Here is a 24,920-nt window from a genome sequence, read left to right on the forward strand (position 1 = left end):
CATTCTATTATCTTTGAATGCATTATATATTTCAACAAAATGCAAGCTTCCTGAGGAATGTATGTGCAGTATTGGACAAGGTTCTTCAGATTTATTCAACAATGGGGAAAATAAGTTTTTTGAGGGAATAGATCATAGCTCTTCAACTAAAAAAACAATAAATAATTAGAAAAAAGTGCATTAAGCTTAAAAAAATTCAGGGTGGTGTAGAGTCCAAATTTTATGTACACAATACATTTTTGTTGAAAACTCTAAAAATAGACATTCTTGCCTATATCGGATACACATGGACATGGCGCTGCCCATATCGCCGCCAGATGTCAGCAAAACTACATTTAATACCACGCAGTAAAACACATATAAACCTAATATAAGTCGAAGGCCAAACATTTTACGCTATATACCTGTGTAATTCGTTTGCTAACGATGTGTGCATTTAATCGAAACTAGTTTTATTAAACGCCTATCTAAATTCTTTTAATTGTCTTTTTTTTTTTTTTAGATTAACACACCTGCTTACCTGCATTGCGTCACAATGAGTACCGTAGCGTTTTCATTTCAGACTTTAATTCTCGCCAATTTCCCATACGCCACGAGATTTCATGAGCGACCTAAACCCTTACGTCGTGGAATATCTAGTGCACAGTTAATAACACTCCAGCACAACACAGGTATGTGTAATGCATTTATTTACAGAAATAGATTGTAGGCGACCCTATTTAGTTAGACGGCGTGCACTGCAATCCTATTGTCGCCACTAACAAAAATAAGTTAAAGTTGCCTAAATTCGTGCTTGTGTTAAATTGTACGTAGATACTGCGGTTGGTTTTCCGTTTTCCGTTGGTTTTCCAACTTTCCGTTTTCTTACCCCTGTTCAGGCAAAGGGAGAGGCAATGATCGAAATGTAAAACCACAACGTCATCATAATTGGTGTCAAACGAACAAATTTTTAGGAAATGAAATCAAAACCTTTCCAACAACTTTCAAACACAAAAATTAAGATTCGTGAAATTCAATACATTCAGTATTAGGGCTATTGATCAGAAATGTATGTTATTTTGTTTGTTTCATTACCAAATGTTAGGCCACTAACTCGTAGTTCACCAGCCTTAAGTACAAATTAATTAACTGATGTTCGAACTTAAAGTGCTATATTATAGCTTTTAACCACAAACTTTTAATAAACTAATTTTTATAATAATTTGGATCTGAATTTCCTTTTCATTGTTCTTCCATTTCTTCAAAGAAAATTGTTTTTCTCCCAAAGCAATAGAAAGTAGCAAAATGTTGAGTAACAATGTTCAAGTTGTATGTTTGACAAAGCACATAAATCTGATTTTCACAGATGTCACAGCAGATTATATTTGAAAATATACTCTTGGATCACAATAGCTTCTCTTGGGGAGCAATACATTTAAAATGGCTACAATCCTGCATATTAGTGATTTATATTGAGACTGGCACCAACTTTCATAGTTGCACACATTAAACTGGCTTCTAAAGGGCAGTGATTCGTTTGTTAAGCATTTAAAGGTATACAATGCTCTGTTCCTAATTTCTTCTATATTCAGTGTCCTCTCATACAATCCGTCCAACAGCATTCCATCAAAAAGAACTTGAACAGTAATATTGTTTCAGAAGGCTGCATTAAGCACCGGAGAATGTGTGGTTATGTTACTGTACCAATCACAAAGGAACAGATCAAAACGGATTGGTCTGTCTGGTGGTTTTTCACTTTTGTAGACCTACTTCAGGTGCCTTTCAAGTGCTTGTTTATTTTTCTGTGCCTAGATCTCATGCATTGTTTCCCTTTAGCGGTGGTTTCAGTCGTTGGAGAAGACGGGCAAAAGGCCTGGCCTGGTTCAGTGGCGGCTAATGGGTAGCACACACCCATACACATGGTGCACCGGGTTAAGGTGAGCCTACCATGTGTCTGCATTTTTCTGTTCTGAAATCAGCTTCCCTGTTCCATAAATGGAGAATAGAGGACGGCCAGGTGCAGTGCAGGTGTGTGCTGTGTACCAAACCTTCTTCTGTCCGAGAGGATCATTTATCATTATAAGTGTGCCAAAGTGTTATACGCTCTTCAGTGTAATCCAACATCTATAATAGTGAATGTAAATTGTTTTATGTGTAAGTATTTCAGATAAATGTGAATACGGAAATGTGTTGTGTTGTACCACTTACATAGAGTTGCCTATATGTAATTTCAGGCATATATTATTTAAGATTTTGTAAAGCCGACACAAATAGTAGTGTATTGTATTTCAGCAGGAAATATGCTTTTCAAGGTATGCCCTCTTTTTTTGGCCCAGAAATGTTGGCATCCCATACTCAAATGTCCTGGTTTTGAGTAAGATGAATTATTTCATAGAAGATCAAAGCGAAAAGCAGTCAGAAGCAGAAACATTGAATTTTTGTAATATGCTCTGCAGTTCTCCTCCTCCTCGCCAGTGAAGTCTTCCAATTTCACTTCAGTGCTTCTTTTTTGGTGCTCGTCAAGGCAATAGCGTCCCACATTCTGTCTTTAAGGGTGAGATGGGTAATGGGAGATGTGCGGAGGCACATCTCCCATTACCTAGGCTGTACATCGTATGGAAATAGTTATGTAATGAGGAGAGTATGGGGGAACACAAAGGCCGAACTTGGCTAAAGCTGTTACAGGTGCTTCTGATTGCATGTCCATTGTCCTAATGCATAGCATGACTAACCTGGACCCCAAACATGACCTCATGTAGCATCACATGCAGGAAGTGATGTGATATACAAAACCATAAAATACTTTTTCTTCTTATAGAGCACATTTGGTAGTTCATATATGGGAACTTGGGCATCTATATGAAGGGACTTTGGTCATTCAGAAAGGTATATTTAATAAATAAAGTGTTTGGTAGGGTGTATGAAGTCTGTGTTCTAAACAGTATACTACAAAACCCAAAAAATAAGTCAAATGTATTTTAGTACTATATTTAGATTTGAAATCTTATTTGTATGACTTTTTTTGCTCATTGGCACCGAAAAGATGGCCAATATTTTTCCAAGGAGTGCAGGCCAATATTTGTCCAAGGAGTATAGTGACAATTCATCTAGGAAGTTAGAAAAGATCCCATAAGAACATCCAAAGAGCTGCAGGCCTATCTAGCCTCTGCTAAGGTCAATGTTCACAACTCCACAATAAGAAAGAGACTGGGCGAAAGGGGTTATTCATGTGAGAATAGCAGGGTGGAAATCATTGCTAACCATAATTTATGAGAATTTCAGACTGAGGTGGAATGGGTGGAGTTAAAGTTTGTAAAGTTTATCTGTCATTTCTGCATAGCTACCATCAACTTCTCTGTGAAAGGTTGAAATGTGTTTTGCCTGCTAAACGCACCCCAGGCTCTGTGGGACGTAACCGGAGAGGGCTGCCAGTTTCTTGTTCAGATGTATTTTGGCACTGTTGTCTAAAAATGAGCAGACACTGTACTTGATGGACAATGAGTAACAGGAATATTTGTGCAAAAAAACTGCCAGGAAACGGTTTGTTTTGGAAAGTGATGTGTGTGCCCGTGCAGATAAATCACGTTTGATATTATTTGTGATGGATAGAATTTGATCAAGAAATGGGATTTAATGTCTGGGTGCGTGTGGTTGTGGGTAGACCATGTGATATTTTTTAGTGCTGATTTTACATGCTGTCATGTACGTAGCAGAAGCATGACTCTAAATATCACCTTGAAGTAATTGAATTTTGCATGTGTTGGGCAGGGGGGACTACACATACAACAGACCCGGTATATGAAAATGCTGTATTTAATAAAATGTAACTTACCTGTGGATTAATTTATATCCCAAACATTCCTCCTCCTGCACGCATACTTTCCTTCTGAATTCTGTCTGCAGTAACCAGCTCCTGGATTCTGGAGCTTTGCCGGGTTGTTTGAAACTGGGCAGACAGTGGTTATGCAGCTCAAAGCATGTTTGAAAGGATTAGATGGCACCCTTTAAAGAGAGGGGAAAGTAATTTCACCATTTATACTGAAGGCTTTTTGCTATTGTTTTCAAGACCTGTGGAACAGCTGGAATCTTTTATATTTGTCTGTAGAAAAGAAATGTGCCAAAAAATTCAAAAGAACTACCCTGCTTGCGTAATATTATTCAATTTTTAAAATCTCTGATAGCATGAACAGAGTAAATGTCAAATTCTTTCAAACTGAGTCCATGAAATGCTTTTAATTTTCAATTGAAACATATAGTATGCTGCTTGCTAGGCTTAATGGCTCTGAGACGGAACCCTTGGTGAACTGCAAAGAGGCTTCATCATAGTGCTTCTGTTGTGGTACTGCATTCTATTCAGTTAATGACATTCTCACAATGTACCTGTTACTTTGAAACAACTTAGGCGTTTGTGATATCAAAAAAATTTTGAAGGGATATTACGCTGACCGTTATTTGTTATAATTAACTACAGGACTGTATCTTTACAGATGAGTGCTTGGCCAGCTGTGCAATTTAGCTCTGGACTCATCCTGTCACACTGGTATGTCTAACATCATATAATTAACTGATGTTCATTAAATTCTTTCGATTCAAATATCATTAAAGAAAATCAAATGGCTCACCCCATAGTCTGGAATTAAATATTAAAACTTGACTGTGCTAGCGACAGCTGTGGGCGACAATCCGCTGGGCTACACGTAATGACCATAGCATCACCAGTAGAAGGTATTGAACCAAGTGAGGATATGTTTCAGTTGGTTGTTCAGTAGTGGATGGCAGATCTAGGCTGTAATTAACTACATGTAGTTAAGTTTAATTACATTTTGCAGCAGTTTACTGGAAGTTCAATTACATTCTAATCTGTGCTGTTTTAGTAGTTAATTTTTTGTCATTTTGAGGTGTTGTTAATGACATGAATTACCAACTACTTTGGGCCTAAAATGTATTTTTTTCCAAACCCTTTTGGCCAAATAGTTGCCAACGGTCAATTCCAAATTGCCACACATTGCTGCTTGAATATGTATGTGTTCCAGACACGCACACTCTCTCTCTCTTTCCCTTGCACTCTCTCTTGCGTGCACACACACACACACACAAACACTCACTCATACACGCATACGTATACACTTACTTTTGGCATACGCGCACTAGCACAGGGGTCTGGGGTCTGGGGGAAACTTCAAACTCTTCAGCCTTCTTTTGATTGGCGTTATTTAGCAAAGCTAATATTGACGCCCGGCCGGCGGTCCGGCGAGGTCGCCGGCGGAGCCCTTGATGTCTCACCGAGTATCGTGTTCTGTTGTGGAAGCTGGGGAGAGCGCGCGGGAGCGTCATCGCGCTGTTGTTCCTGTCCGCCGGTCTGTTGTTCTTAATCCGGGCTCCTCCCACCGCTCCCGTGGGACGCCGGAGACGGCCCGGGGTCTGTTACCGAACAGGAACCTCCCGCGCTCCGCGCTTTGAAGCGCGTCGTCCGGGGGGGGATGAGAAAAGGTGACCCACCAAGAAGACCCACCGGGGTGGAGGTTCGGGGGCAGCACCAGAGGGGTGTCCATGCCCCTTTTGTGACTGACAGCACTTGTTCGGCTGAACGTTTTCTTTCCTGGAAGGGGGCGAGCGTTATTAAGTCCACATTTGGAGAGAGGAGAGATGTGAACATTTGTCTAGAAGGTGAAGAGTTGGGCTGCGCGCGGTTTGACTCTTCAATGTTACCTAGTGGAGATAAAATAGAAAAAGCTTGGAGGGGGCATGTTATTACTTTCCGAAATAGATTTGCAATAACAAAAATTGTCCATCTGAGACCTGTGTTCTCAGTGGTGTGTCCCCAGTATGAACACGATAACAGTCCCGTATGGTTATTTCAAAACTACTGGCTTATGAAAGTATTGTGCCAAAGATCACTTCAGAGAGGTTGTTCTTACCCCCTCAAAAGACTTTGAACTGAGGGAGAGGTACAGTACACATGGAGCCTTTGCCGTTTTGCTGGCTGTTGACGTTAATATTTTGTCCATGAGCTTTAAGATTGCACTTCAAGATTATTCTGAGAGTGCGTTAAACTGGATTTTTTGGCGTCCTTTCTATCATGGATTCCAAGCAATTTCCAGAAAGAATGGAGTGTGTGTGTGTGTGTGTTCATATGTGTGGAGTATTAACCGAGATAGGTCCATCGCTCTCTTTGTTCTCTTGTTTATGAAAACCAACGTATTATGAAATCAATCTCAATGGCGGTCTCTGCCGTTTGAGTGTCGTTGTGTTGGCCCTGGTAGTAAGTCTGTGCGGAACATGTGAGGTGTTTAGGGGCAAACGCTTGGCGGCAGTCCCGAGCGTTGACCACTTCGACCGTGCAGATGCAGTCTTTAGCCCTCTCATCGAGATGACTCATCTGGCCCTCATGAACCTACAGCAAGGCTTTCGTCCACAGGAAGTGTCAGAAAATGGAAGGAGAAAATGTTGAACAGAAAAGCGCCAACGACCTGTTCCTCTCCACTGTGATGTCAGGTGTCTCTGTGCTGTAGTTAGGAAATCGTTTTTATTTGATTAGTGGATGGCAGTTTGCCTGTAGGCCATTTTTTTTTTCTCTGACCTCAAAAGGGAGGAGAGACTTTTACCCCCACGCGCCTTTACTCTGTTATGGGCCTTTGTCATCCCCCCCCATTGTGTGAGGGCCTCTCTGCCCCAACCCAGTACCCCCCACTGATTTTAGACTGCCGATTCCTGCGGACCAACTGCTGTTTTATTTCAGTATAAATAGGTCACATGGGCCCAAGGGTGTTTTCCTGAGTCTGCTCTAAATCTGCACTGAGAGAGTCATCCCTCTGGAGGGTGGTAAATCCAGTTTGTTTGTGTTCTGTTTTTATTCCACTGATGTTCACAGTTTAAGGAAAACAAAAAAGAAAGTTTAGGTGAAGCTTTGTCATTTATTCTGCATACTCTGCAAACAGCCGAAGCATTAGCAATGGAACCGTGAATGAAGCGGTGTGCAAGACATCTGTAAATGTATGGTTGATGGGATTCATTTGTAATTATAGTTCACGGTAGCTTCTGTTTTTTAATTGGTAAATGTGCATCGCCTACCCGTGTCGTTTGTGTTCCACTGTCTGTACTCGGATTAAAAATGACACCCACCTGCTCTCCCAGGTATTAAGGGAAGTTTGCTGACAGCCAATCAGGATTCTTCGTGTAGAAGCTGGGGAGACCGCAGCGATGTCTGTCCATTGCCAACAGACAGGTAGACAGGGCGGAATGGAACACCAGGGAGTCTGTTTTTCTGCGGCTGATGTATTCTCCGATCACCAGTCATCACCAGCCATTGTTTGACCAGTATTAGCGCAGTTGGTTCGCAGGGACTGATCAGGCTATTATTGTAACATGACAAGGGGAAGTGTTTCAGAACCAATCAGAATCCTTCGTAAACTCTATGGTTAGGGCTGTTGGGTCGCTTGTTCTGTTAAGACACTGTTTTAGACTGTGGATAGGCCCGCAGTCTTCTTTCATTTCTGGGCTATGCCAGTGCCAGCTGTGAAAGGCCCTGTAGGACAAGGCACAACTGTATCTAGTGTGTGCTAGGGAAGGGAGGGTATCAGTCAGCCCAAGATGACCGCATGTCATCGTGCACTACCGACACCTGCTGGTTGATTGGGTGTGATAAGAAGCACTGGGTGACATCACGCTTCGGAGGAGAGCACATGCTTGTCTGTGCTCTTCTGGATCAATATTAGAGATAGCAGCAATTGCCGGGCAATATGATTGAGCGTTCCCAATGGGGAGGAAAAGGGGGGAATATGATTAAATAAAAGAAAGAAATCTTGGGTCCAACTCCAGACTCTTGTCTGTATCCAGAATTCAGCTCCATATCATGGGGGAATGAAGCTGTCTGGTCTCTTGTTCCTCAACTGGACTAAAATGACTTCCCTAATCATATTAGCGTACCCCAGTCAAACTGAGCTGTCAAATCTCATTTCATTTTAAAACCCCTTGTAATCCTGTGGCTTGTGTGCTTGTTTTTCCTCAGTTTTTTTCCTTTGTTATTAATAATAATAATAATAATAATAATAATATTATTATTATTGTTATCATCATCATCAACACCACTATGAATTGTAAAGTAGCACAAAATTAGAGTTTGTGTTCAGAGTGGAAAGCGTTATTAATTTCTCTCATGTTGTTTTCCTTCCATGTCTGACCTCAATATGGTCCTTATGGTCCCCATCCCCCCCTTCATGGCAGCACTAAACAACCACAGACAGCTCAGCGGGGTCAGCCGCGCCCAGTGCGTTCGCCTGCTGCCGTCTGGGTGCCTTTGAGCGTGCTCGCCGCATCACGCTCTCCCGCCTCACGCGGGTCTGCGCTGCGGGGCGGATCGGAAGGCCGCGCTCGCTGGCACAGGAAGCTCTCGCATTCCTCTCTTCTGTCAGGGGCATAATTCTCGGACCGTTTTTCTCGGGGGCTCACGTTGTAGTCCCGCGTGTTCCCACCACCATCGACGCGCGGGGCCCCTCCCTCGCTACAGGTTGTTTCCAGCGGCTAGCTCTCAAAACACCGCATTCCTTTCCCGAAACCAGGCAGGCATTTCCTGAGGTGAGCCTTAAGCCTTTTAAAATGGAGAGGTTATTTTCTGTCCGCGTTGCTTCACCTCTCCGCCCACTGTGTATTTTCAAAAGGGCTGTGTTTGTTCCCCTTGCCCTCCCCAGTGTTGCCCCCTTGTGCCCCCCCCCCCCCCCCCCCCAGCTCCATATATAGTGGTGTCATTTCACAGCTTAGTTTTGTATATTTATTGAATATGTTGAATATTCTATTCCCCTCCATTTTGGTGCTTTTGATCAAAAGAAGGTATTTCTTGACTTCCTCTTCTTTTTTTGGGAAACCCAATTCCAAAGTCTTGAAACCTTTGTTAAAGTGGGGTGGGGAGATCTCCCTTGTGCCGCAGTCTCAGGAACAAAGTGTTCCTGTTTTAGGACCCCCCTGCTCCTGCAGTCAACCCCTTGCAAGAGCTGGAATGTCCCCTGCAATGGATATGGGGGTGCAGGGGGGTTCTGTGAACGGGAGGCCGCACGTGCCACCATTACTCTCACACCCAGGAGTGCACCATTTGGGGGTTCTCATTGAGTTATGCTTTGGGTTGGACCGTGGAGCTGCGTCATCCCTTCAGTTCTGGAGCACCTATTCATGTGTGTGATTGAGTCTGAGCAAGATCATTGGTGAATAGGTACAGGGCAAATTTCCCAAAGAATGTATGACAACATACAATATACATTTATTATTTCTAGGCTTTGTAGAAAACAGAATTAGTTACAGAAAATCTAGGGCACGGTTGATAACAACTGCTTTTAGCCATGAATACATGAGCTTAAAGTGCTGTTGGGACCACCAGTGCCTTTCCTTTGAACATCCCCGAGGAGCTTTTTGGAGAAACAGAAGTCAATGTCTGGGGTGATGCCCCTCTTATAAATCAGCAGAGTAACAGAGTGGCTTGGGGAGAAAAAACCCAGGAATGTGCCAGTCGGGTAATAAAAAGTGCCTTTATTGAAACCTGCTGAAAAGGGGAATCTTTGTGTTGTGGTTCAGGGAGGATCCATCGTCTTTCCCTCATTCGCTCTCATTTCTCCCATTCAGTCTGACTGACTGAAGCTTGTTTGTTTTTCATTACTGAAATTGATGCCACTGATGCTGTACAAAGACCATTCATAGAAAAGTTGCGGTTTCTGCTGTTTGTTTCGCACCAGAATACCTCGACAGTGAGCAGCAATTCAGTGACACACCAGTCGTCTGAAACTCCCTCTCGGTGGGCACAGTAAGCAGTGGCATGGTCGGGAATGCAGTTTTTGTTGTTTTTGTTTTCTTTTTTTCGTCCGGTTAGCATAAGTGAGCAACAGACAGATAGCTTCATCCTAAGTCGCGGACTTTCATCAAGTGCTCCTCGGGGGCCAGTGGTTGAGGCCCCTCTCCCACAGTTGAGTCAGAATGCCACTCCCTTCATACTCCCACTGGCTTAACCTCCACTGGCCTGGAGGCGGTTTAGGGAATAGCGGATAGCGGAAAATGAGTCAGTGGGAGGTCACCGTCTCGGCACAGATGTAGAGATGTAGCAATGCTCGGAGAGCTAACCGACACAGGAACTGGATGACTGCCCAAGGTCACAGGTTTACTACGGGGGCTGAAAGTAAGATAAGTGATGTTTGCTGGTAGCGGCATAGTTACACCCTGCTGCTCATGGATTCCTGGATTTTGTGTCCATCTTAGGAGGAAATGACTCTTGTCTTGGTTGACCCTTGAGGGAAGCCGCATTAATCTTTTTCTTATGGGTGTTGTGCACTTGTCACAGAGGTGCATTATAGGAGTCCCTTTTGGTATCAGTGTTGGGAATGGGAAAGTAACTGTTGTTTTTGCCAGTATCTAAGCTTTCTTTGTCATTTTATAATTTCAGAACACGTAAAGCGCACTGACATTACACCATTACAAAGGATTATTGGGATTGTAAAAGTAGTGCAAAGCACGCCTCTTAGGCGATTGCACATGGGGCAAATGACTGTTACAAAGATGTAAACAGACAACGCTGTAAACATGTGGCTAAAGGCATTTACAGTGAGAGTAGCCCCGGGTTTTCTCTCCCAAGTGGAAAAGGGCAATTGGGCCTGAGAGGAAGAGGAACAACTCAGGGGTTTTACCACCCTATTTCTTCATTTCTCCTGTAGCAGAAAAATATACACCGACCTCATGAGAGAGACCAAACAGTTTCTGTTTTCTTTAATAAGCACCTAATCGCTTTGACGAGCCGCCAGTCGTCATATTACAGATGTTAGACTTAACAATAATGCGGACTTATCACTAAGAAGCATGTAACGGGGAGAACAAGAAGGGAGAGATCGAGCCTCGTCAGGTCTTTCGTTACATAACAGGCTGCGTGTGGCACTGGGAATATTTTTCTGCTCAGACTGGTTTGGACCGCCTTTCTCTGACCGAATGAAATCCACCTCGCGGAGGCAGAAATCAAGCGCACATGTTAGACCTGCGTCTTGTTTTCAGAGGCGAGTCAAAGCGGAGTTAAGAAAATAGCTTGGGCCCCGAGTGCAGCGTGCTGAGGTCGGAGGCCCGCGGCCCCGTGGGAATTGTAGGCTCTTCATCTTGGCTTTCAGGGAGTCCTGATGACCTGAAAATCAGCCATTTGCAAAGCTGTAAAATGTGTTGTGCTTTTTCTTTTTTTGTTAGACCAGGAAAGATGGTGTTGATCGACCATTCAGAAACCATTCAGAGTAATGTTTGAAGTCAGTTCCTAAAATGGAGAACAACATTTGTGTTTATTTAACACGATTTCTCCTTCCTGTCATTCTGAGATAATTTGTGTTTCCTGAGAGACAGGCTGGCTGTTGGAAATTAGAGAGAAACGACGAACAAATTTGTGAATTATGATGAACGTACAAAACAACATTCTGGTGTTCATCTCGATTAAATTCTACAAGAACGGGTCACGTTTTTTTAAACTCAGGTAATCAGTGGTTTCTGTTCAGATTTCATACATTAAGCATGACATCTGAAGTTGTGAAAACTGAATAGAAACTGCTCATTGCCTGCAAGAGAAATGTGTGAACCGTTCTTGTAGAATTTAATTGAGATGAACATGAAGATTTCTTTATGCGTGATACAGTCCTAATTAAATTCCAGGAGACCAAATTTATGAATGAAGCTGGCGGAGAGAGGCCGCATGTGGATTCAGACCCATGTCTGTGAACGATTTTAATTTGGGACCTCTATTACTGAGCCGCCTTCTTGGAACAACACGAGAGAGCTCCCAATTCCCCACATGGTCATGCTGGATTTGATTGAAAAATTCAAATTGAAATGCTATTTCGGTGTGGAGGGAATTAAACTGTCAGTCACGGACAGGGGGTCCAATCAGCACTTTGCGACTTGCAGACGATAGGTTATTCTGGAGCTTGGGCGGGACAGAGCTGCCCCAACCGACACGCGTCATTTTTTTCAGTAAAGTTATTAATATTAAGAGAATCGTGATCTGTTGAAATTCTATATTTTTTATTTTATTTCTTTTAATCTTGAATGGTGATAGGAATAATACCACTTGCTTTTGCGAGTATTATGTAACTCATGGGAAGCCACAGGACACTTTAAGCCAAGCGTGGACTTTTAATTCAACATTGTATCACAGATTACTCATAATGCACTTGAGTCGTGTTCCTATTGGTGCGATGATGCCTTGAGACTGTCGAAAATCACAGTTAATCTCACAGATCTGCCTTGGCATGGAGTTTGTTATCCTTGTAATGGAGTTTGTGATTAATATTTCTATGCTGCAGTAAGACACCTGACCAACATAATTGACTTAATTTGTCATAGTGTTCTGTGGTGTTAAATCAGGAATGCCTCAGTTTGCTATCGGCTACCGCCTAATAACCCACAATCAGATTCCTCATTCTGACTGTTTTTCTCTGCTATGAGTGACGATTCAAATGGATTTTGTCTGTGGTTATTTTGCCTTGCTGCAATGTCTAGACCTTTTGAGAAATATGCGTCTTTTAAGGTTGGAACGAATGCCTTGTTCAGAGAAAATAACAAGTGCTGTCTTTCCTCCTGGCACCAGATGGCGCTGTGTTCTCTTGGCCAAAATTAGAACTGGCCAGTTAGCTCAGTATCTGCTGATCCTACGCAGTTTAGTCTTGTTATAAAACATTTTTTAAATTCCTTGTGTTGCACAGTAAGATGTGATTATATCACCCATCTATCCCGATCAATGAAGAATGCAGTGCATGGTCAATTTCAGATTTAAAGAGGACACATTGTCTACATACTACAGGCTGCTATATGAATGTCAGGCTGGTAGTATAGTTGTTTTGTTCCTCAAAATCTTATAATGATAAATTGTTGTGGAATTTAACCCAATCATCCTTTGTTTAATGTGGGCAACATAACTGTGTAATTGCTTTACAGTTGCATAAATACTGTTCGAGTACAATGGAAAAACATTGTATATATTAAAGGCTTGTGGTTAGAATAATGGTTTGGAACATGCATATAGATTATGTCAATGATTGGTGCACGGATTAGATTTAAGTTTTTGAACACAAATATATACAAGGATGTGTAATTACCCCAGCCACTAACATCAGCAGTACATCCATAACTTCCCTGTGGCCTTTTTCTTTCTGTTTCTTTCTACTTCTTCATTTTCTTCTTTCTTTCTCTTTCCGCCCTTTGTTTCTTTGCTTCTACTTCCCACCATCTGTCTGTCTTTACTTGCTTCTACCCCCCACCATCACCACCACCACGTTTCTCCTCACAGTTTCTCTCCAGGTACTCTGACCAAACACATTACATGTGGAAGAGCCTGCAGGGCACAAAGCTGTCAGGTCACCAGGCCAGTGAACACACTCTAGCCAACACAGCAAGTATTAACTTGCAGTTTTTTGTGAAATTGTATTGCAGAAAGTAAAGTTGTTATGTGTTTGTTTGTTTGTTTGTTCAATACGCCCCTCCTGTCTCCTGGCCTGTCTGAAAAGAAAGTTGTGTAAGTTTTTGAGATGTCCATTAATATGATTCCTGTAATACGGTGTTTTGAGTCCAAATGTCAGTAGTGAATTTATCACTTTATTTCATGTATGTTGTACTTAATTGGTCATTTGTACTTTCTATTTATGCCCTAACACTCACTTAGATCAGAGGTCAATGACAGTCTATGAAGAGAGATTTACTATCGATATGACACGCCAGGGAAAAGTCTCAGGCGGTTAAAACCTTTAAAGGGTTTCATTTCACACTGAGACCAATGGCATTTATCACGCTTCTGTATTGCCGTTCCCCCTTCACAAAGGGTTAATGGGGAAAACAGACCCTCCATCAGCACAGTGAGAGGTTTCCTCAACTGCAGTCGTCTATCCGTCCTCTAAAAATGTCACAAAAGTAGCTATATATCTGGGTTCAATGAGCACTAATACCCAGAAGGAATGTACACTATACATATTTTTCTGGCTTTATTGCTCAGTGTACCCCGATTTTAAAATGGGTACCTTTTCTTACCAAAGGGTTTGTTGGCTGTACTTTCAATCAAATCAGCATGCAAATCAGGTACATTTACAATCCCCATTTTACCTTTAGGATCAATGATTTTTCACATTTGGCTTGAGGCATTTATGGTTGATGGAGCTTTACCAAAAAATAAATACATAAATAAATAAAGGAAATCAGCACTTCAAAGGAACTTCTGCCCAGACTAAACTGCATTATTATTCCTTCTCATTTGTCAGTGTGCCTTTGCTTATTCACATTCTTTCCACAGGAGCAGAGCTTGACACAGTGAGAAACGCCCCTCCGTCTGTACACTTTGGTCCTGTTTATGTCATGTACACCCCCTGCGGTCATATAGTACCAAGCTCAGTTGTATACCAAGTTAAGTGAAAAAATGGTGACTCCGTAGTCTATGGCAGAGCTGGATTCACAGCAACCTTTCAGGATCGTTTGTCTTTCATTGTTTGTTTTTGTATTGCATCAGTAGCACCTGTTTCCCTCCACCGTAGCACAGTGTGATATGAATTTATCCATTTATCTTAAAAGGGCTTCCAAATGTGGAAGAGAATGAAAAGGTTCCAGTAACCATGGCACCCACCGCGTTACTTAGTACAGTGAAAAGAATACCTGTTTACCTCCTTGGCATAGACGGTGTGTATCAGACAAACTCAGCCTCTTGCATCTTATGTTTGAGATTAAAGGCATAGTAACCCTAAAAATGTTATTCATTAATTTTCCTACCCAGAAAAATGTTTCGCCTGCTCTTTTGGCAGATTTAAATGGCAATTTTAGTGGGGGATTTTTGATCCCCTGCCCCCAAACCCCGTTTTGTATTTTTTTAATAAAGCAAGCGTAAAATGGGTTGTGCTTTTCTGTGATGACTCACTGTCTGAGGGAAGAACAGACAACTAGCTTCTCACATCAGTCAGATGCGTGTGCACCCAGAACCTGGCAAGCGAGGCTGCACGCACACACTCATTCACTCACTCACTTTTTCTCTCTCTCTCTCACACACACATCCAAGTCCAAGATGACATAATAGAATGTGATGAAACCAGTAATCACCAATGGCCAGTTCCTACTGAATGCAAATTGTTTATTTTAGGAGCATCCTTACCTATCACCTTGCATTATACTACATTTCCAACAGTGTGTGGACACCTGAACATCACGCCTGTTTGTATTTGTTGAACGTCTCATTCCAAAACCATGGGCATTAAAATGGAGTTGGACCCCCCTTTGCTGCTGTAACAGCCTGGGAAGGGTTTCCATTAGATTTAGGAACATGACTGCAGAGATTTGCTTCCATTCAGCCACAGAAGCATTACTGAGGTTGGACACTGATGTTGGGCATAAGGCCTGGCTTACAGTTGGCATTGCAATTCATCCCAAAGGTGTTTTATGGGGTAGAGGCCAGGGCTCTGTGCAGGCCAGTCAAGGTCTTCCCCACCAAAATCAGCAACCTGTTTCTTTATGGACCTTGCTTTGTGCATGGTGGTATTGTCATGCTGAAACAGGAAAGGGCCTTCCCAAAGTGTTGCCACAGTTGGAAGTGCACAATTCTTTCCAATGTAATTTTATGCTGTGGCATTAAGATTTTCCTTCCATTATTCTTCCTACTCCAAATTTCACAGTTGGTAATATCCGAGCCAGTACAGTTGGCACTATGCGTTCCGCCAAACCCATATTTGTCCGTCAGACTGCCAGATGATTCATTAATGCAGCGTGATTCATTACTCCAGATAACGCATTTCCACTGCTCCAGAGTGCTTTACACCACTCCAGCAGACACTTCACATTGCTTACGTTGATCTTAGGCTTGTGTATGGCCATGAAAGCGCATTTCAAGAAGCTATTTACAAACAGTTTTCGTGCTGACATTGTTTCCAGAGGTCGTTTGGAACTTTGTTGTGTGTGTTGCAACTGAGGACAGATTTATTTTTATGCACTACGCGCTTCAGCACTCTGTGTTCCCGTTCTGTGAGCTTGTGTGGCCTACCACTTTGCAGCTCAGCTGTTGTTGCTCCTATACGTTTCCACTTCACAAGAACAACAATCACAGTTCACTGGGGTAGCTCTATCAGAGCGGAAATTTGATTCTGAAAATGGTGCAAGTAATGGAACTGGCAAAAATCACAGAATCCGTGACACCCTCAACTTCCGTGACAAACACTCAGCCTTAATTATGATCAATAAACGACACAAACATCAGACACCAAAAGACGATTGGTTCAAAGAAACAGGAGCAATTATTATGTTGTGGTTTAAGTCTGGATCATTGCTCGTTGTAATCTTAAAAAGGACCTCGGAACATCTGCGTTCATAGATGGTATTTTTCACCAGCACTTTGGCTATTTTTTCTGCATAAAAAGCACAGAATGTTTTGTTAACGCGACCAGTCAAGGTAAAAAAAATAAAAGAATGAAAAACATGCATGTTTTTGGTTAATTATCTCTTTGACTTCAGCTGTCTTAAGACCGTGAACATAAATGTTATGTCAAATGGTAAATATTACGGCAAGGGCATTGTGATTCTGCCCGGTCACTTTGGGCTCGGTTGATAACAGGCGGTCATCATGACCACTTGATGAGAGAAACAGCCGGATAGAATTTTCCAAGCTGCTGCCACAAAGATATAAGTTCTCTTTTGACCGCAGCTATTGTTGCATGCCCCCCAATTCTGTCCGCAAGGAGCAACCACCAACAGGCAAGTACCAAAACAATCTTCACACATTCTCCAATATTTACTAAACATGTGGATGTTACTAAACGTGGGAATATTGAACACTTACGGTTCACAGCCTGGCCTCACTGAATGTGGCCGCTGGTCGTGTTTCCTGGATAGGGCCCCTCCATTTTATTTGTGTGTGTGTGTGTGTGTGTTTTACATTTTAATATTTCCTGTAATAACACACAGCACGTAGGACACTGAAGCAGAACCAAACAGATGAATAGTTTTTTTCTCTCTCTGGACATCTGGGGAAGTTCATTTGGATTTATTTTGTCTTCAAGGTCGGCTCCCTATGCAGCACATCGACTGAATCAGCCGGTTCCCGGTTCTGATGATGTCAGTCGCTTTATTTCCTACTCTCTCTCCTGGTCATTTCAAGGTGGTGTTTTCCATGTGAGTTCTGGGAAAGTGTGCGCATGTATGTGCGTTTTGAACTGGTAATTTATAGTTTAGCTGCAGTAGCCATTCCCGGACTATGCAATACAATGGGCCCTACTACTACTGTTGCGTGGCAGTGCTCAGACTACTGAGAGAGGGGCAGTGACTCCAATTCAGCTGTGGAAAATTAGACCAAATTAAATTAAGAGATGTCAAGAATTCCTTTGATGGGGTTTGAAACCATACAAGTTGAACACTCATGAAAATTTGCCTGCCAAGTAATGAAGTTGTACAAGAACATAGCATACAATTGTTTTGTAAGTATTGGCCTTGTAAGAATCTGTGTGACGTGAAATGGTTATTCTTCATTCAGACTGCCTCAACCTTGTTTCTCAGTAATGCACATCCTGTCTTTTGAAAATATTGTGTGATAAATTATAAAATACATTGTAAATAATTTATAGTAAAGTTAAACGTATTGTTTGGCGTAAATTTATTTTTACGAGATAATTGATCATTTGTGCACACAGTTGCCATGGTCACTGAGGTCAGTTGCGGGTCACCAATGGTAGTATTTGAACTCCAGAACTAAGTGTAGAATTTAAGATCAATGTGGTAACACAAGACAGCCAGTGAGCGCTGCTCTCTCTGTACAAAGTATTCTATTTCAGATGATTAACTGCTTAAGAAATTACACCACTGCCCACCTTTGTGTCAGGGTATAATGTTGTTAAAATAGTAAAAGTATCACATTTAATTATATGATTTATATGTCTGGGAATAGACAGACTGCTGAAACCGTTGAGTCCCCTTTTCCACCTCTTCTGGTTGTGAGTTAGGCACAATCTCGTCTCAGTGCTCTGAAATATGGGCACTTTTTTCAGCTCTGCGCTCTTTCAATTCTCTTGTTGATTCCTGGAATGCTTCTAGCCTTATGACTGTGTGAAATAATTGCTTCGTCTCTTGGCCAGATGGCAATCTCATGGTCTTGAATTTTATTTATTTTTTGTTTTGTTTTTCTTTTTGCTTTCATTTCAGTGGGATTTCAGAGATGCAGTATTGATCCTATAGACTGAGAGAGCGTCGGTGTTATTAAGGCATTGGATTACAGCCTGCACGTGGCTTTGCGGGCCCACCGACTGCATAGGGCTATGGGATGAAATGAAGTCCATGACCCTAGTACAGATCACACGCTTGCAGCACATGACTTTTGGTATTATTGGTTGTTTTACATTTCAGGAGACAAAAATGCTTTCACTAAACTCCAACCTCCATTTTCTTTGGACCTTTCATCATTTCATTTCGCTGATGTTTGTACTGGTACCCTCGCATGGGTAGCGCATAAGAATACACAGAATACATAGCCTGTATCAAATACCTTGCCACAGTGTTGCCTAGCATTGGACAGGCTGTAATTTTGTGTAAATCCGTTACTTTTTGTAAAAAAAAAAAATTTTTTAAAAAACCCTTTGTGGGACAAGCCTGGGCCCTGTAACTTAAACACTCCATTTTTACACCTGCTATTTAACCCCTCGTGCACATGCCAAATCTGGGAAATCCTTAGCCCATTATAGTATTCTATTTAAGGCTTTACCGCTGCAGACCTAAGCATCACAGAGACTTGGAAAAAGGCATAAATGAAGCAAAGTACTGGTACAATACTGACTTAGGTTAGTTAACAGTCATGATTTAGGCTGAAATAAAGTGCCGCAAATAAATCTTGTCACAAATGCTAAAATGAAGTTGTTCTCCTTTAGTTTGAAATGAAATGCTGAGAGATCCTGGATCATAAACTCCTGAACCGCAGGTGTCCAAGAGAGGGTGATATGCAGAACTACTAAAGATCTATGAAGCAAAAAGTTAGCAGTGTACCCTGGTGTCTCTTACCGTCTCCATATCTATCCAAAATATCTAAATTGTGCATTGCTGTACATCATTACATAATCAGATTTCACTACAAATCAACTGTTTTGACTTCTGCATCACATTCAAATGAGAATTACTATCTTTTCATCAGTAAAGATACAGTATCTTGGGTCCAAAAATCTACCAAAATCTCTCAAAAAATGAGTAAAATGCTTTTTGTCCATTATAAAAAATTTATAAATTTGCCCCTCTATGATTGTTGCAGATGAAACATTGGTATCATATTGAAAAAGTATGCAAAAACATTGTGACATAGTGTGGTACACACACCTAAATATATAATCGTTCACTTTTGCGTGTTTTTTGTACTCCACAGCATGAGTGTACAAACTTTTTCAGCAATGACCCCATGATATCAATCCATGCTTTTCACGACCCAAACTTATGTAATTTTCGTTAATAACAATGAATTAATAATTAATTGTTCAACTGCTGACAACAGCCATGTTTCTAATACCTAAAAGCTAAATGAAAGGACAAACTTACTAAAATTAGTAGGCAATTAATCACAAGTTTTATTTTTTTCTATTTAGCATCTATTTGTATAACAGAATAACATTAATTAATACTAACACCTTTTTCACACAAGCTTAATTGCATTGCAATATTGCTGCAAGCCACACAATACCTCGATACCATGGCCAAATAGATATCGCCCAGGACCTAAGTTTGGCAGAATGACCCACAGTTCGTGCAACGCTAGCCAAGCAAGGGCATCAAGGACAATAATTCTAAGCAGTTTGATAGAGTGCAGTAGAAATTACGTGGGTCACCTCTCTCTTCATTGAAAATGAATAACTGCTGACAAGATTGCCGCAGAAATGCCATATATGGTGTACATCCGGCGTAACTCGTAATGATTTCACAACCCAACAGATATCTCCGGTCAAGACAAACAGTTTGCGCACTGCTGCTCTGCAGTATGTAATCTTTTGTTGAATGGGCATCATCTGTGTGGGGGTCCCAGACGAAGGCAGAAAAAATAATAAAGGGAAATAAAATGGACATGTTGCATCCAATAGATCATGGCTGGCACCATTGCAATCTCCATCGCAATATTGCCAAGGGTGGCAGAAAGACTCGAGCCATGGCTGATCAGAGGGGTACAGTTCCTCACACCATTTGGCTTCAGAGGTCCTGCAGGTATAGGTGCCACTAGTTCATTAAGTGCAATCTACAATTCAATACAGATGAGGAAAAAGGAGGATTTAACAGAATGTTGATTATTTCTTTCGATGCTCTCCCAACAAAGAGATTAGAAAGGGTGTTTTTTGAGACTTCACAGTCTGTGAAATGGATTCCTGGCATCTCTCCTCCAGCGTAGTGTGGCTGGCAAAAAGAGCTCTTATCGCCACAGAAGCCTGAACCAACATTTCCCCCCTCCCTCCTAATTCTGTCATCTCTGCTTATCTACAGTATGCTGAGTTAGCAGCTACGTTTGTCACTGCTCCCAAAAGCCAATCCCTGGCCTTGAAAACATTTTGTCCCAGAACTTGCGGAGGAGTAGCGTGGAATCCAGAGGTGAGAAGGGGAGGGTGCAGCTGCCATTGCGGTTAACATGTCAGAGGCCGGGACACAGGCAACGCTCTGACTCACACTTATTTAATTTCACTGTGATTGCCCTGACGTATGGCCCACTCCTATTGATATATGATGATAATGCAGGGGAGAGGCAATAAAAATAGCATTTCCCAATAGCACTCACCACCCCCCCCCCCCACCTTTCACTCCCCCTGGCCCTCTCCCACCTCCCCAATCCAGTGAGAAGGGAAGTAAAAAAGGGTATAACTCTTCAAGGTATTTTCACTGAAATGGATCTGCCAATGCTTTTTGAATAATATGTTATTGTTGCCAGGGACTGGCAGTCCAGGGAGCAATGCTTCACGTTATTTATGAGGACTCTCCGAGGCGGAGGCTGTGAGGTTTCCATCAGGCTCCCGAGCGCCGTCTGTTGGGGGGGGGATACACCCCAGCGGGGGGGTTAAGGTAGTCTCATTCCCTTTGGGTCGAGTCCCACTCCTCATCCTACCGGTATTACCCCCCATCTACACGCTCATGTTCATCAGAGTTACTGCTACTGAGAGAATGATTCATTGTTCGGGCTTCCGTGCGGCGCGCTGAGGTGCGGCTCAGAGGCGGGTCGTGGTGGAGGAGAGCGACTGCTGACGAGAGGAGAAAAGGCCGAGCGCTCAGACAGAGAGAGAGAGAGGACTCGGACTACCACAGCTAGAGCCACGGCGGCTCGAGTTCAAACGCATTATTTTTAGAAGCGAGATACAAATTACTGGCTTTTTCCAAAAGCCCGAACGGTTTTGCGCAACCGGCGGGGAGGCGGCTCTGATTGTTTTTCAGAGGGGAGGCTCATATTGTTCCGCTAAAAACCAAACAAACCTTTTGTTCGCTTTGGTGGGAAAATGGCGCTCGACATTTTGAACATGTTTTCTATAACCCAAAGGTGTAAAAACAGTAACGTTATACATTTGAAGAAGATCCTATGTAGTGCCGAGGCACTGCCTACTATCGAGGGGTGCGGTCGATCCACCTTTGGGGTGTGCTTACATTGGCCCCATCTCACCTCCCCTCTTATTATCATTCACTGTCAGCCACCCTGATGAAAGCAGCTTCCCAGATCAATGCAGCACACCCCCCCCTTCTACTGATGACTGTAAGGGCTTACACTCTCTGTCAAAACACAATAAACTCTGCCTTCTTGCTTGTTTATTTCTCCTGCTCTGGAACCCTCAATGTCCCGATACACCTGTGCCTGTTGGAAAAACAACATTCCACTTTCGCTGAAAATCATATCAAATCATCAGTAGAACAAGATAGAATTTCTGGAAGTACTTCTTGCCAGAAGTCCAATCCCTCACTCCCCCCCCCCCCCCCCCCCCCCCCCTTCCCACTCCCAGCACGAATGTTAGTTTAGGAACAGTTTTCTGGCAAAGAGGATGCATTCATAGCCATTTACGTTATTCTCTTGCACCCACCCCCATCACCTTTGATGTTTTTCTCTCTGAAATACTTCGCAGCTGCTAAATTAAAGTTGTTTTGTTCTTTGGGGTGGAAAAAATGGGTCCATAGCAAATATCATGGCTGTCATACAGCCAATCCAGCGGGGGTTTTGGATCAACTATTAACAATGAGTTGGAGTTCTAATTGCTGTGGGGTTTGAAAATCAGTATACAGCACAATCCATGTTACAGAACTCCAATGAAGACTGCAATGATCACACAAATATTGTAAGGGTCTTCTGAATTTTATGAACATGTACAGAGTATAGTTCATTACTTTGCACATACCAGGCTGACTTTCCTTCATTAGGATCTGCATGTAGCAGCTGTCCTGGGTGTCCACAGTGTCTGCAAAAATACTAAAGCTTGGCATTGTGATTAGCAAAGGTAATGGCAAACAATGTTCCTTTCCTCAGCCCAAAACAACCCACTGAGGAGACCGGCACAGTGTTCTCTATCGCAATGAAAACAGTATTTGTGTGTTCAGCAGAACACCATGTTTGCCTTCCTCCCCGTCCAGAGCCCAGTCTTCTACATGTCCTGAAATGAATACTTTTTTCTACATTCAGGTCTGAGGGTCCAGAGAAGTACAAGAGAGATTCTGATCAGGGCAGAAACTCCCGTTTTGCTTTTTATTTTCCTGGAAGTGATAACCCCTGATAAAACTAAAAAAGATACACAATTTCGAAGGTGAAAGCACTCAAGTTACTAACATAGGAAAAGCAAACTATGAAATCCACTCTGTTATGGCATTTATTTATTTTTTTATTTTATTTTATTTTGTTTGTGGTTGGACAGCTGTGAAATGATCAATGCTTTTTCTAAGCATAGATATGGTATGTTATTGGTATTGAACCTTGGCCAGCATATTTTCAAGATTTCACAAGATTTATTTAGTAAAATAAGCCTTTTTTTCTACAATGAACTGGTAATAATGTACTGATGATATCTTGGAGTTCTACAAAAATGTTCTCTTCTGTACATGCAATTATATGGGTGGAAGCCACAGTGATTATTTTGGCTCTGTAGCTCCATCAACCAAATGCTGTTTTTCAAATGTCCAACAAGGCTATGTGGATATCATGAATCCATTATGGACAAGTATGGTGCTTTTTGCAGCTTCTACTCACGAGTAGATGCCAGATTGAAAAAAAGATGGCTTTCCTGCTCTCTCTCTTTACCATGATGCATTGCAGGCCATTTCTTTCCAATATGCTCCATTTATGGAAAAAGGCCATGTTGAAAACTACAGCATCAGGACGGTGTGCCTCTCTCAGTTCCCATCAATGTCCACTTAGGTGCTCACACACTTTAAAGGGGTGGGACACGGATGTTATCACTGCAATGATTGCTTGCTGACAGCCAGTGCGGGTTCTCCTCAGAACACTCCAGAGCGGTTTCACAGAGTCTGCACCGGTAACCGTCCCTGCCCTGTATCCGAATAACTGGGTTATTTGATAAGCACCTCGAGCCCATCAGTTCACTTGACTTGGCTTGATATGTTCTTCTAAGAGACTGCCAGCTCCTCTCCCTCGCTCGCTTTTCAGGGTCGTCCATTTTGAATTTTAATGGGGGGGGGGGCACATCTGCTCCCTCTGCTGTATAATCACGTTTTCGGCATGCCACAACAGTGTGGAGCGGGCGTCAGGGGAGCGCACTCGACCTGAGGGGTCACTGGTTCAAATTCCACCGATGTCACACCCGAGTCGGCTCTTTATTCCACAGATACTCTTGGGTTATAGGAACATAAATGCTTAGCACACCACAAAATTTTTTACCAGTCACACAACGTCTGTCTCCAATGTCCAGCGTGAGGCTTTTGTATAATGCTCTTTCTAATTAATGATTGCATAGTGCGGAATAACATTCTTATTCCATTCTGATAACAGATAATGTCCAATCTCTTATTAATTGGATATTGTTGACACTTGTGAAATCCCATTAGACCTAACATTTCAAATAACTCATTCATTAAAACATTTTTGTGAACCAGGCTAACAGAACCAGTGGTGTATGAAGACAGTTGTTTATTGGGAAGTTATGATTACTATCGTGATTAATGTTCTCTGTTTGTGCGTTCCATTAAGTTTATGATGTAGTTTATTTATTTATTTATTTTTTGTTTGTCTGTCTGAAACACAAAGCATGGTTCTCAGAGGAACGCTCTGGATTTTTCCCATATCATATGCACTACTGGTCCACCGTAGATTACCCCGAAGAAAATAGTGCATAGAACTACTCCTGCATTTATGTTGTACCCTGAATATAAAGTTTAAACTATGTACACTGTTGCACATTGAACAACTCACGGTACTGGAAGTTCAGATGTAGGAAATGGGCAGTTTGACAATGGAATTGCGTTTTTGGTTATACTAACAACAACCAGTGGAGGTTAATGCTAGGTAACATGCTTGCATAAATACAATAAACATATAGTCTATAGTTTATTATTATTCTCAGTGTACCCTTGCATCACAGTCCCGTAGCACTTTCTCTGTTGATTGCCATTTCAAGTTCAGTCGGGATAAACCAATTCGCGTGTATTATATAAATTTGAACAAGATAACGTATTCCTTGAACGCGCTGCCTGTAGCCTACTGAAATGTTATGCATGTGCTGCAGCGCTGGTTTATCACTCGTGCCCTTTTACATAGATGGGTCCAATTGCTAATTTCGAGGCAGCATGTGGCAAGCTTTCGCCAATACCAAGCTACGTTCGTTTATTTTCTGCTCTGAAAAATACGTTTATTACGACGAGCAAACTGTTGTGGGAAGCGTAAATATTTACCTGTATTTATTTATTCCACTAGTACTTCGTTGGAAAACGGTCATATCCATAATTATGGTGTGCACAGTGTGCCTGGGAGTACGGCTGGGGGCGCCACT

The 24,920-nt window shown here is 42.1% G+C and overlaps 1 long non-coding RNA gene across 2 annotated transcripts in view; it reads left to right on the plus strand.

Moving 5' to 3' along the window:
* Positions 1 to 575: 575 nt before the first annotated feature.
* LOC118229488 overlaps positions 576 to 24,920 on the plus strand; it is a 33,598-nt gene continuing 9,253 nt past the window's right edge. For both annotated transcript variants that reach the window (XR_004765680.1, XR_004765681.1), the window contains exons 1-2: positions 576 to 671; positions 1,816 to 1,916. This is a non-coding gene — a long non-coding RNA (uncharacterized LOC118229488). The remainder of the gene's footprint in view (positions 672 to 1,815; positions 1,917 to 24,920) is intronic.

The sequence above is a fragment of the Anguilla anguilla genome, chromosome 6, assembly GCF_013347855.1.
Source record: "Anguilla anguilla isolate fAngAng1 chromosome 6, fAngAng1.pri, whole genome shotgun sequence".
Taxonomy (NCBI): domain Eukaryota; kingdom Metazoa; phylum Chordata; class Actinopteri; order Anguilliformes; family Anguillidae; genus Anguilla; species Anguilla anguilla.